Source organism: Mauremys reevesii, linkage group 6 (assembly GCF_016161935.1).
Source record: "Mauremys reevesii isolate NIE-2019 linkage group 6, ASM1616193v1, whole genome shotgun sequence".
In the NCBI taxonomy this organism is placed as follows: domain Eukaryota; kingdom Metazoa; phylum Chordata; order Testudines; family Geoemydidae; genus Mauremys; species Mauremys reevesii.
This window is the reverse complement of record NC_052628.1, coordinates 5,406,063-5,419,881: the sequence shown is the minus strand read 5'-3', so window position 1 is coordinate 5,419,881 and position 13,819 is coordinate 5,406,063.

Here is a 13,819-nt window from a genome sequence, read left to right as displayed (position 1 = left end):
TTCCATGCTGGGTGTTTAACCCCTAGCTCCCAGAGATCCCTGCACAACTCTTTTCTACTTCACAACACGTTGCAAAAAGTTTCCAAAAGGCATTGTGCCAGATGGCTGTGCATGGAGCTCTGGGATACCTACTCATGGTGCACCACATTGTGCACTGACACAAGCACTCATGAAGTGTCCAAAGAAGGTCTTGTTCCATCTCTAACTTCTGTGGTGTCCAACCACCCTGGGTAAGTAGTACCTCAGCTGGGTCTTTCTGCTCACGACAGGACAAAGCCCCAAAGTACCTTCCAGCATCAGCATTCAAACTATCATATTAACCTTTGGATTGAGCACCCAATGAGGATGAATGAGGGCAGGCTTACATCTCTCTTATACCTATTGTTTGTCCGTCTCTCTTGCAGACTCAGGTCTTGTTTACATTTAAAACGCTGCAGCACTTCAGCGAAGACGCTAACTACACCAATGGGAGAGGTTCTCTGGTACCCCACCTCCCGAAGAGGCAGTAGTGTAGCCAGATCTATGGACTGTGTATTAATTATATTAACAACAGGAACAACGTCAGAGGCAAAAGAGGATGTCCCCCCATGCTCTGGTGAGTTACAGTAGCTACGTCAACAAGAGAATTCTCCCGTTCACCCAGTGCTGTCTACACCAGGGGTTAGGTCAAGTTAACTGTGTCATTCAGGGGTGTGGGTTTTTCACACCCCTGAGTGATATAGTTATACCAACCTGATTTCCCAGTGTAGATCAGGCCTCAGCAAGATGACACAGCATCAGGTCACATTCAGGTTTTTCTTTGTAGCCATAAGATCCAAAAGCTTAATTTCTTATTGAAATTAGAGCTGGAGAAACTGATGGAGTAATCCGAGAAGTGCCAAAAATGGCATTCTAACCCACCATGCTCACTTTGAACCTTGCTCGCAAGCCTCTGACAATAAAGGTTTATAATAGAAGCAAGGACACACACTTAATTATTATTAATCTGCATGGAGTGATGCCAGGGGTAATCAATTATTTTTTATCAGGGTCCAAATTTCTTGCTCATGGTATAGTTCAGGTCCAGACTCCAAAGAAACATTTTTCATGCTGCAATAGCAATAATTATAATAATAAGTAAATACAGTCCATTCAAAAGTGTCTGGCCGTCTGGATTTGGCCCGTGGTCTGTCTATTGAATACTCCTGCACTATAGCATGTGAAACCTCTATCATTTTTCCTCCATTCTTTTCTTCAGACAGACTTATTCCTTCCTACTTACTATTATCGATTTTTAACTATTAACACCAAGAGCTACTCCCACAAGAGGAAAAAATAAAGTGTATTTGTTACTGATACAATTCTAGCACAGAAAGTGCACGAAGAAGGATCATCTTTGTATATGTCTGGTAATGTCAGGAAAAGCTTTTACTCATCTCATTTTATTGTGTGTGTGTGTGTGTGTGTGTGTGTGTGTGTGTGTGTGTGTGTGTGTGTGTGTGTGTCTTTGGCTTTGCTGTACTTCACACCTGGCACTGTTAGAAAAGCAATTAGGTTAACAGCTTCCTGGCTCCACTGTCTGACAAACCTTGAATTGCAATGCAAATTAACTCCAGTTTATCGCTCACCTTTAACACTTCAAAGACAACTGGGTAACAGAAGGGTCTCCAGAAACCCCCATATAAATGGTGTCTGAAAAAATGGTATAGTTTTGATTTGATTTCACTTACATTAACAAATGTATGTGTCCATATTCTTGATGATGGATTTAATTCATATGTACAAATAGCTTTTTCTTCTTCTAACCACAAACCAACCAAGTGATTCAGGGCTTGTCTACACTTGAAATGGTACAGCAACATAGCTGCACTGTGGTACTGCTTCAGTGTAGAAACTACCTATGCCAACGGGCAGGATTCTCCTTTTGGCATGGGTACTCCACCTCCTTGAGAGGCAATAGCTAGGTCAACGGGAGAATTCCTCTGTCGACCTAACACTGTCTACATGGGGACTTAGGCTGGTCTACACTACAGGGTTAGGTTGATGTAAGTTGCTTTGCGTCGACCTAGCTGCAGATGCATCTTCATTTAAATTTGGCTCCCACCAACATAACTGCCTCTCTACACTAATTTAGTAACACCACATCCCTGAGCGGCGTAGGGTCACGGTCAATGTAATTAGGTCGACGCAGTGCCAGTTGCTTATGTCGACTGTTACTGGCTTTCAGGAGCCATCTCACAATGCCCGACACTGACAGTACTATTGATACAAGTGCTCCTGGTCAGGACGCACACCGCCGACACAAGGAGCCAAGTGTGTGAACACACATACAAGCGATTTCATAACTGCCCTGGCTGTATGCCCCCATATGTTAGGCCAATATAATTTTGTAGTGTAAACATGGCCTTAGGTTGGCTTAACTACATTGCTTAGGGGTGTGGATTTTTCACACCACCCAGCGATGTACCTGGGTTGACTTAACTTTATAGTGAAGCTCCAGCCTCAGAAGTAAGGCTAGGTACAGAAGCCCAGTGCCCTAAGCTAACTATCACACCAGTGATATTCACTAAGCTTTGACCAGGGCCAAATACTGGCATTGGGGGCACCACGAAAGGCCACACCTGGTGGCATCATGGTATGTGGATTTGTTACCCTATTCTGCCCCTCCCTTCCCTCCTCTCCAGTGCTTTGCTGCTGCAGAATTGGGAGGAGGGAAGCCCTTAGAGAGGTTCAGGCATCTCCTCTCCTGGAAAATTGTTTTGATGATACCTTTTCATTTGGTGCTGGGAAATTCCCTGTGCCGCAGTTTCAATTCTCTCTCTCTCTCTCTCTCTCTCTCTCTCACACACACACACACACACACACACACAGAGTGTCTGTGCCCCTCAGTATATTCAGCCTCTCCAAGTCCTGCCATATTCCCTGGCCCATTTCTCCTGTATGTAGCCTCAGTTGTTCTCTTCCTGGACCTCCCAATTCTTTTCCTCTTTTCTATCACCTTCCACCTAGTGATGGCGTGGCCTGAAAATGGTCTTCAGGGGTGTGCTGTGTTGGCATGGCTCCACTAGCAGAGTGGGTTGGCTGGTTCCTTCCTGTAGGCCAGGGGAATCTGGTACCACCAGCCTCTGAAGTGCCATGTTCAGCCCACCTGCCCAAACAAGGGGAAGGAGGAAGGTGTGATTGAATGCGCCCCTGTATTCACACCCTTGTGGTGGAGTGTTCATCCCACACTTGCTCGGAAAGGGTTAATGAAAACTAGCAAGGGGGCTAATTAACCCAACAGGCCACAGCTGAGATGGATCAGCTGGCTAAGAAATTCCCTGACTGAGTGAGGGAGCCCAGCTGAGGGGGAAAGATCTGGGCTGGGCCTATACTGGCAGGAAATTGGCAGCAGAAGGGGCTGCTGGGAGATCCTGCAGTCACATTCTGTGAGAAAGGAGGTGTGTTTGGGCCGGCAAACCCAGAGAAAGGGGAAGCCAGGATGGTAGGACAGGGCTCAGGGAAAGGCACCAAGATCTAGAAAGGAAAAGGCCTTGACTGCTGGCTAGAGGGCCCCTGAGACGGAACCTGGAGTAGAGGGCAGGCCTGGGTTCCCCTGCCAGTCACTGAGGGAGTGAACAGGAAGACCGCCTAGGACTGCTGAAGGAAGACTTGTGTACCCCGGAAGGAGAACACACCTGTCAGAGGGCCAAGGCTGCAGCAGCTCGTGGAGCGAGAGAGGGGCTGCAGACCCAGACAGTGAGGCAGAGAAAGGTGTGCAAACGTGGGAAGGGGCGTGAACCTCATGAGCTATTCCCCAGAGTGACCAGGAGGAGGTGCCATCCTAGCGATGAGTGGCGTGCTCTGCATGCCTCGTGAGAGATCATTGGAAAACTCATAGCTTGCTGATCAGTAATATCGTGGCAAAATGCACACAGCAACATTATCTGTAAAGTTAGGAACATAAATCATGACTGAAGTGTGTTTCCCAGACAAGTCTGGAAAATGGGTAAACCAGTTTCTCAAAGACAAAGGGCAAGCTGACACTCCAGCCAGGTGTCAACAAACCTGATGGGTCATCATCTGTCAACTGGCAATTCTTTAGCAAGAAAGTGGGGCTGGGACAGAGAGATCTGCATTTTAGCAAAGAAACAGCATAAGGTCTCCTTCCTCCACCAGACACCCCGTCTCAGAGCTCAGCTGGAAATGCTTTTCAAAGAGGGACTGAAACTATAAAAATGAGGGGCAAACACCTCAAGAGACCTCTCCTCTCTCTATGTGTCCATCTCACTCTTTGCACCTGAGCAGACAAAAGAAGCAGCAGTTGGACTCTGGGGAGGGGTCCTGACTTGAAACTTTGGTCATTAATGTGGTTAGAAGCATGTGGTGAGAAACTTTGCTTTGAATCTAATATAGTTTGTTAAGCGAGGCACTAGAAAGCATTTTACCTTTATTTTCTTGTAACCATTTCTGACTTTCATGCTCACTTAAAATCTTTCTTTGTAATTAGTGCCCTTGTTTTTATTGTTTTATGTAATCCAGTGTGTTTAATTTAAAGTGCCTGGGTAACTCCATTTAAGGTGGTAAGATGGGGTATATTGTTCCTTTAAAGGAATAACATACTTAATATATTTGGACTGTCCAGGAGAGGGCTGGGCAGTACAAGACATACATTTTGGAGGGAAAATCTGGGATGGGGGGGAAGGGTTGGGGTCACTCAGCAGTCTAACCAAGGCTGGTGAGAGCCAGAGTGTAACCCATGTGTGACTGGCAGACTGCAGTTACATACAGACACTCAGGGTGTGGCTTACATGCTGGAAGGCTGCTTGTGAGTGGCACCGGCGGGAGCTACTTCAGCAAGGCATTGTAAGGCACACAAGGCTGCAGGGCAGGGGTGACAGCCCCCCAGTGCTCTGGACTGCACCCCCAGTATGTCACAGGAAGTAAATGCCCAATGGATGCAGACAGATGCTAGCAATGAAAGTCTGCTCTACACTAGAACTTAGTGTACGGGGAGATGTCAGCAAACCAGTAAAGTGCCTGAACCCACTATTGCTTATTGCTAAAAGCAGCCAAGTCAGCAGGCCGTAAAGTGGCCAAGCAGCAGCCTCAGCTTGACCAAAGCAGGAGGGGAGGGGGGCTTAGGTGCCACAGAAAGGGCAACTGCTGCGGACATGTGTAAGTGCTTGAGACTTAGGCCTGGTCTACACTGGGGGGCGGTTCGAACTAAGGTACGCAAGTTCAGCTACGCGAATACCTTAGTTCGAAGTACTTACCCATCCTCACGGCGCGGGATCGAAGTCCGCGTCTCCCCCGTCGACTCCGCCACCGCCGTTCGCAGTGGTGAAGTTCCGGAGTCGACGGGAGCGCGTTCGGAGTTCGATATATAAGTAAAGTGTAGCTTTAAGTGAAAGCACCCTTGTGTTGTCCTGTTTGTGCCAGCCATCTATCGGTCAGCTGGCTGTGTCTCCCCTGATTTATTTCCTGACACCACCTCGCCCAGAGTAAAAGTTACCAAGAGTTTTGGGTTGCAAGAACCTAGGTAACATTAGCAGCCTGGGAAGGATTTGTGTGGCCACATGGTATTAACTCAAATATACAGTCTGCCACAGCCTGGATCATGCTGTGCCTCTGCCTTAAGTGCAGTTGATGACTAATAAGAAGCCACCTAAGCAATCCTGTTGTGCTCTCAGCATTGGCACAAGAGATGACGAAGGGCAACACCCAGTACAGCTTTGGCAGGGTAGTAATTTGCTCTTGGCAGAGCTTTCCCTGCACGGTTTGCAGGGAGTGCTCCGTTTCTCATCTCGTCCCATATCAAACAGTGGGTAGTTCTGCTCCTTGCAACCCCAATGTACAGGAACAATTTAATTCACTTCCACCCCCCATTTGGGGTTGCACTGATAAAGGCTTTTGATTGCTTGCTGCAAAATGGCTGCCAAGCTGAGTCATGGCCCTGGCTCAGTAAACGGGAATCTCCGAAGGTTCTCAGAGCTGAGTTTGTTAGAGCTGTAAAGACTTTGAAGTCGAGGGTCCCAGAAAACCAGGCCTGAGCAAAAGCCCATTGAAGGCAATTAGAGACTTTCCACTGGGCTTTGGATCAGGCCCAGAATCATGGAGCCAAGCAAAATACAGAGATCACTGGTGTGGGTTTGACACAGCTTGGTCGCAGGCCGAGGGGCATTATAACAAGCTTTCCAACCCCTGAGATTCCATCACAAACTGATGACACCCCAGTGCTGGGCAACAGCAGATATAGCTCTCTTCAGATCACTCTGCCTGAGATGACTGTCGGGATGATTGGGCCTACAAATTGACCTTAATTGTGAGCCCCACTGTAAGAATACGTGAAAGTTCATAAAGTGTCACAATAACCTGGGGGACCCAGGCAATGTTGCCACATCTACCAGCTCCAGCTGAATGCTAAACCCTACCTGGGATGAAACAGGATTGGATTGATTGTAACCATAGCTCCAGTCCATCTCAAATATCTTCGCTTCCCCACAAAAGGACAGTTATTACCATCTCTGATACCAGCTGAGAATGTCACACAAGGGGGCTTTTTCCTTCTAAAGACTCTCAAGCTAAAGGGAAAGGGAACAAGGGATGCTGTTAAAATGAAAGCCTGGCGTAATGCTTCACTGGAGAAATGGTCTGAAGTAAATGGGATGAAATTCAATAAGCACAAATTCAAAGTATTCCGCTTAGGACGAACCAATCAGTTGCACACACACAAAATGGGAGATGACTGCCTAGGAAGGAGCATTTGGAAAGGGATCTGCGGATCATAGTGGATCACAAGCTAAAGATGAGTCAACAATGTAACGCAAAAAAAGCGAACATCATTCTGGGATCTATTAGCGGGAGTGTTATAAGCAAGACACGAAAAGTAATTCTTCTGCTCTACTCCACATTGATTAGGCCTTGTGATGTTGCACTCCATAATGTTTTATGGAAATAGGTTTATGAGTGTAAATATGATATAACTGGGATATGCTTTATGCGAAAGGTCTCTTGTAAGATATCATTACAAAGCTTATAATCTACTGAGTGTGTTCATCCTGTTTGTATGAATGTATCATTCTTGTATCTGAAACTAGGAATATGTAGCATAACTCTGAGGTCCTATTGTAATTATGCAAAGTGTGGGCCATTAATGGTGGTTTGGAATCTTGATGTCTCCCATTGACTAGGACAATTGACTGTAGATGGCTCTATTTACCTGCAAGCCTCCATTGCATACATGCGGGCCAGTCCTGGAAGAATGGATGGGGGCTCCCAGGACATGTGAACATGTCACATGATACTGGAATCCATCTTTAACCTGTTGCTTTTCCATTTAGAAGGAGGGGTGGGGACCCAGAGAGAGACAAAGGATTCCCACCTTGTGCCAAAGCTATAAAAGAGGGTGGAACAGAACAAAGGGGGGCTGCCATTTATGAGAAATCCCCTAGTTACCACCTGAGCAGGAACTAACAAGGATTGAACTAGGAGAAAGGATTGGGCCCAGACTAGGAAGGAGTCTAGTCTGTGAAAGAAGCTTATTGGAACATCTCTGAGGGTGAGATTTACTTGTATTCAGTTTCTTAATGTATTAGGCTTAGACTTGCCTGTTTTGTTTTATTTTGCTTGGTAACTTACTTTGTTCTGTCTGTTATTACTTGGAACCACTTAAATCCTACTTTTTATACTTAATAAAATCACTTTTGTTTATTAATTAATCCAGAGTAAGTGAGTAATACCTGGGGGAACAAACAGCTGTGCACGTCTCTCTATCAGTCTTATAGAGGGTGGACAATTTATGAGTTCACCCTGTTTAAGCTTTATATAGAGTAAAATGGATTTATTGGGGGGTTTGGATCCCATTGGGAACTAGGTGACCTGCTGAGCAGTTTTTGGTTAAAGTCTGCAGCTTTGGGGTGTGGACCAGACCTGGTTCTGTGTTTGCAGCTGGCTAGCATGTCTGTCTCAACAAGGCAGGGTTCTGGAGTCCCAAGCTGGCAGGGAAAACGGGCTCAGAGGCAAATTCAGCACATCAGGTGACAGTCCCAAGGGGGTCTCTGTGACCAAACACGTCACAGGCCTCAACTGGAGTATTGTGTCCAGTTCTGGGCATCACACTTTGGGAAAGATATGGACAAATTGGAGAAAGTCCAGAGAAGAGCAACAAAAATGATTAAAGGTCTAGAAAACATGACCTAGGAGAGAAGATTGAAAAAATTGGGTTTGTTTAGTTGGAGAAGAGAAGAGTGAGAGGGGACCTGATCACAGTTTTCAAGTACATAAAAGATTGTTACAAGGAGGAGAGATAATTGTTCTTCTTAACCTCTGAGGATAGGACAAGAAGCAATGGGCTTAAATTGCAGCAAGGGAGGTTTACGTTGGACATTGGGAAAAACTTCCTGTCAGGGTGGTTAAGCACTGGAATAAATTGCCCAGGGAGGTTGTGGAACCTCCATCATTGGGGATTTTTAAGAGCAGGTGGGACAAACACCTGTCAGGGCTGGTCTAGAGATAATACTTAGTCCTCCATAAGTGCAGGGGACTGGAGTAGATCACCTCTCGAGGTCCCTTCCAGCTCTGATTCTATGTGTCTATGATTTACATGTCAAATGTCTTAACTGCATTTCCTTCTGTTCTTTATCATTAACAAATGGTGAAAATGGATGTTAAAGGATGTGTTTACCAGGGCACTATGCAGTGCAGGCTGAAGTCTCTGTATACCAACCCGCATTTGGGGCCCTGTTGGCCTGACTGGAGCTGCCCTCCCAAACTATGCCTCTGGTGGTAATTAACAATACCTGGGTCTTCATCCACAGCCCCGCTCCTGCCGTGCAAAGGAGCAGTCAGCTGCCTGGGAATTCTCCAGGCATAAGGGAGTCCCCTGAGCAGCACAGAACTGGCAGGATGCCTCTGCACTGCATCCCACTCACAACTTCAACTATGGTTACCCTGGTGGCCCGTTGGAGCAGGGATCATCTCTTCCTCTATGTCTTGTACAGCACTTAGCACAATGGGGCTAAGCTCCATGGCATGCCAGGGGGGGTGAGCTAAGCGCAGTCTGCTAATCTAGAGATGTGGGGACGGCCTGAGCACAGGGAAGTAGAGGAATTCTTGTAAGTATACAGTATGTTGGGACACCTCTCCTGAGAGTGAAACCCAGCTCACTGGGGAATGCTTCCCCCGCGTGATGAGTCACTGAGCTGAGTAGTTTAAGTTGGAGAGGAAGGAGTATCCTGTGGTTATTGGGCTGTACTGAAACTCAGAAGAGCTAAATTCTAGTCCTGATTCTGCTGTATGACTGTAGGCAAAACACTTCCTCTCTCTGCTGTTCCCAGTCTTCTGCTTGGGATGTTTTATCCCTTTCTTCCACCCTTTGTCTGGCTCGTCTATTCGGCCTGTAAACTCCTCAGGGCAAGGAAGGTCTCTTACCATGTGCAGATACAGCAATCAGTCCCCATGGGTCCCTGATGTCAGCTGCAGCCTCTCTGTGCTAATGTAATATGAGAATAATAATGAAACTAAATTGATCAAAAGAGCAGGTTCACCCAGTACATCAGGAAACAGAAGACTGGCAGCACAAAAGCAGATTAGAGGTTGGGAAAGGAATTCACTTTCCTAGGGAGAACAATGCGCTCCATTTGTACACATCTGTTTGTATATCTGGGGAAAGCATGCCCACGAGCTGGATTCAGCCTGTCAGCCACCACTGGGCAGTTGATCAGACATCAAACACCACTGGAGCTAAACCAGATCAAAGTAGCCTAGCCCACAAACAGAGAGAAATTCAAAGCAACCTGCAAATCAGGGCTTTCCAAAGTAAGCCACAGCCATCTGAGCATGTGTGTTACTCTAGATCTACAGATAGGTTTAAGTGGGTGTTTCTGGTTGGCTTTAATTCTCCGCTGTGTCATTAAGTTGATTAATGCTGGGGGATTTTTTTCCTGAGCAGCATGACTGCACTAGCACTACTAAATTACATTTAACCCACACACCTCCTAGATCTCTTGTGGGGAGGGCGTGAGGCTGCAGGACTTTCAATTTTGTTTTTTAAAGTCTGTAAACAAAGGGGAATTATGAGCAGCAAGGCCCCCTCCTCTTTAACCCCTTTGTGATCAAGAAAAGGGAGGTAAATGTCACATTAGTGACATTCTCTACTGGTACGAAATGATGCAGACTGGCAGGTGCCAAGGAGGTCAGAAAAATTCTAGGGAGGTGAAAAAATGAGACATAGGGGCTGGATGCCATGTGGAAAATGGATCTGGGGGGAAATAATCTGAAATACAGATCTTCAGTGGATGGGAGAGACCTGCAGAGCTCAGACACTGTCAGGCCTAGATAGCGGACAGCGTGTTAGACATATGTTTGCAGGGGAAGAGGGTCGCTAGGAAGCATAATGGAATTGTGAGCCCGTTTGCAAAGTGTCATGTCACAAAGGAGGGAGTTAACATTCCCTCTCAATACAGCTCTAATGAGACCACCTGGGTGGAAATTAATGGCTGTGATATACAGGCAGTCAGACTGGGTGTCTAAGAGCCCCTTCTGGCCTTAAACTCTGTGAAACTGAAGGGAACTTGACAATGACTCAGTAGGGCCAGCTTGGGAAGGTGCGTGTCAATAGGGTAAAAATGTTTAAAAGGGGGAAATCCCCAGCAAAGGGGGGATAAGGCAGGATAACTATGAGCCATGGGATGTAAGTCTGAAAGGGGAAAATAGGCTGAGTATCCAGGATAAGCACATCTACTGGTCTGTAGGACAGGCTCTGAAGGGACGGGTGCCTCATTGCTTGGGACAAAGTTTGCAGATGATACTAAGTATCAGAGGGGTAGCCGTGTTAGTCTGGATCTGTAAAAGCAGCAAAGAATCCTGTGGCACCTTATAGACTAACAGACGTTTTGGAGCATGAGCTTTCGTGAGTGAATACCCACTTCGTCGGATGCAAGATGATACTAAACTGCTCAAGATAGTTAAGACCAAAGCAGACTGTGAAGAACTTCAAAAAGATCTCACAAAACTAAATGGCTTGCATCCGAAGAAGTGGGTATTCACCCACGAAAGCTCATGCTGCAAAACGTCTGTTAGGCTATAAGGTGCCACAGGATTCTTTGCTGCTTCTACAGAACCAGACTAACACGGCTACCCCTCTGATACTTCACAAAACTAAGTGATTGGGCAACAAAATGGCAAATGAAATTTAATGTGGATAAATGTAAAGTAATGCACATTGGAAAAAATAACCCCAACTATACATACAATATGATGGGGGCTAATTTAGCTACAACGAGTCAGGAAAAAGATCTTGGAGTCATTGTGGACAGTTCTCTGAAGATGTCCACGCAGTGTGCAGAGGCGGTCAAAAAAGCAAACAGGATGTTAGGAATCATTAAAAAGGGGATAGAGAATAAGATTGAGAATATATTATTGCCCTTATATAAATCCATGGTACGCCCACATCTCGAATACTGTGTACAGATGTGGTCTCCTCACCTCAAAAAAGATACACTGGCACTAGAAAAGGTTCAGAAAAGGGCAACTAAAATCATTAGGGGTTTGGAGAGGGTCCCATATGAGGAAAGATTAAAGAGGCTAGGACTCTTCAGCTTGGAAAAGAGGAGACTAAGGGGGGATATGATAGAGGTATATAAAATCATGAGTGATGTGGAGAAAGTGGATAAGGAAAAGTTATTTACTTATTCTCATAATACAAGAACTAGGGGTCACCAAATGAAATTAATAGGCAGCAGGTTTAAAACAAATAAAAGGAAGTTCTTCTTCACGCAGCGCACGGTCAACTTGTGGAACTCCTTACCTGAGGAGGTTGTGAAGGCTAGGACTATAACAATGTTTAAAAGAGAACTGGATAAATTCATGGTGGTTAAGTCCATTAATGGCTATTAGCCAGGATGAGTAAGGAATGGTGTCCCTAGCCTCTGTTTATCAGAGGATGGAGATGTATGGCAGGAGAGTGATCACTTGATCAGTGCCTGTTAGGTTCACTCCCTCTGGGGCACCTGGCATTGGCCACTGTCAGTAGACAGATACTGGGCTAGATGGACCTTTGGTCTGACCCGGTACGGCCGTTCTTATGTTCTTATGTACATTTGGAAAGCAGAGCTGATGCAGCATTTGAAAACACACCAGAGGGAGCAATAGCACATAGGGATGGATGATCCTCCAGGTCTCTGACTGTGATGCTAAGCACACATGGCAGATGAGCCAGCCTTGGCACCAGCCCGCTGGTGAGCTCATGCCTTGCTGACGGTTTTGTTCCCTAATATAGCTCCAACAGGCAGTAATTTAAATTAGCTTTAATTATGTCTGCTGAGGGGTGGGGTTCTTTTGGCTGGGGCTCTTGCCAAAGGGCCCCTTGCAGTAACTTGTCAAGCCAATGAGCCATGTTGTCGAAAGGACAGAACGAACCTTCGCTTTAGCATTGGAAAAGTGTTCTATAATTCCTCCTGCACTGGCAGGTTAGGAAGAGCCAGAGCACAGGACAGAACCGTGGATGAGATCCTCTTCAGTGCCAAGGTTTCTTTACGGGGGTGATGTCCTCCTCTTCTGTATATTGTCACCCAACAAGCTCCCACTTATCTACAGTCTACAGAAATGTGCCGAGATGGAGAGAACGAGAGAGCACGAATGAGAATGCGTATCTTCCCATACACACCCCTGGGAGCCAGGAGCTCCTGGCTTCTATTCCTGACCCTAACATACACGCACTGGGTGACCTCGGCTAAGCCTTTTAGGACAGGACTTTTCAAACTTGGGGGGCCCAAAGGCAGGCAACCTGCTGAGCACCCCTCAGCTCCTGACTTATCAGGCTGGAAGGAAGTTTCAGGAGCAGTTCACGAGCCGTTCAAAGTGCACAAAGAGCTCAGCTGGGAAGCAGCACGTTCCACTGGCTTGGATGCCACAGATGGAGTCGAGGGCCTCTGGTCTGTCCCTGGCTCTGCCACTGAGGGCAAGTCACCCTTCCCCATCTGTGAAGCAGAGCTCATGATGCTGACCCACCTTGGCCAAGCACCCTGACACTTCCCGCTGAGCAGCGCGAAGCACAGCGTTATTAAGTGAAGACTCATGGCTGTTCTCTAACGGCTGTTGCTAACAGGCAGAGTCCCGGCTTGGAGCCTGGCCTGGGCCTTGGGAGATTTGGGTTCAAGCACTGTCTGAGGCTATGTCTGCACTAGGAGCTGGCGGTGGGGATGATTCCCAGCTTGCATAGACATACTGGTGCTAGCTCTCATTGAATTACACTACTATTTTTTGCACGCTATCTTCAGTAGCACAGCCAGCATGGGCTAGCCATCCCGAGTACAAACTTGTCTGACCCCCCACGGGTACATACACAACCCAGCGAGTCCATGCTACCTGTTCTACAGTGGATACGCTACTATTTTGTGTGCACTAGCTCAATGAGAGTTAGCACAAGTATGTCTTCATGGGCAGGGATCACCCCCAGCTTGTAGTGTAGGCATAGCCTCTGACACAGACTCCCTGTGTGACCCTGACCAAGTCACGTAACCTGTCTATGCCTCAGTTCCCCATCCATAAAATGGGGTTGATAATCCTGTCTCTCATCCTCTGTCTCTCTTGTCTAATTAGGTGTGAGGATCTCTGGGGCAGGCACTGGCTCTTCCTGTGTGTCTAGGGAGTCCTGATCTCTGCTGGAAATTCTAGGTGTTACTGTACTGTAATAACAATATTAATGGTTTCCTGGAATTCCAGATGCTATTCTTGTGGGAACAACATTAGGAGGGAAATCTGCAGCCACTCATTTTACGCAACATGCCAGAGGCCAGAACCACAACGTGTTGGGGCATTTCAGCAGCTGAATACATCATCTGCAGCCCATCAAGGCTCT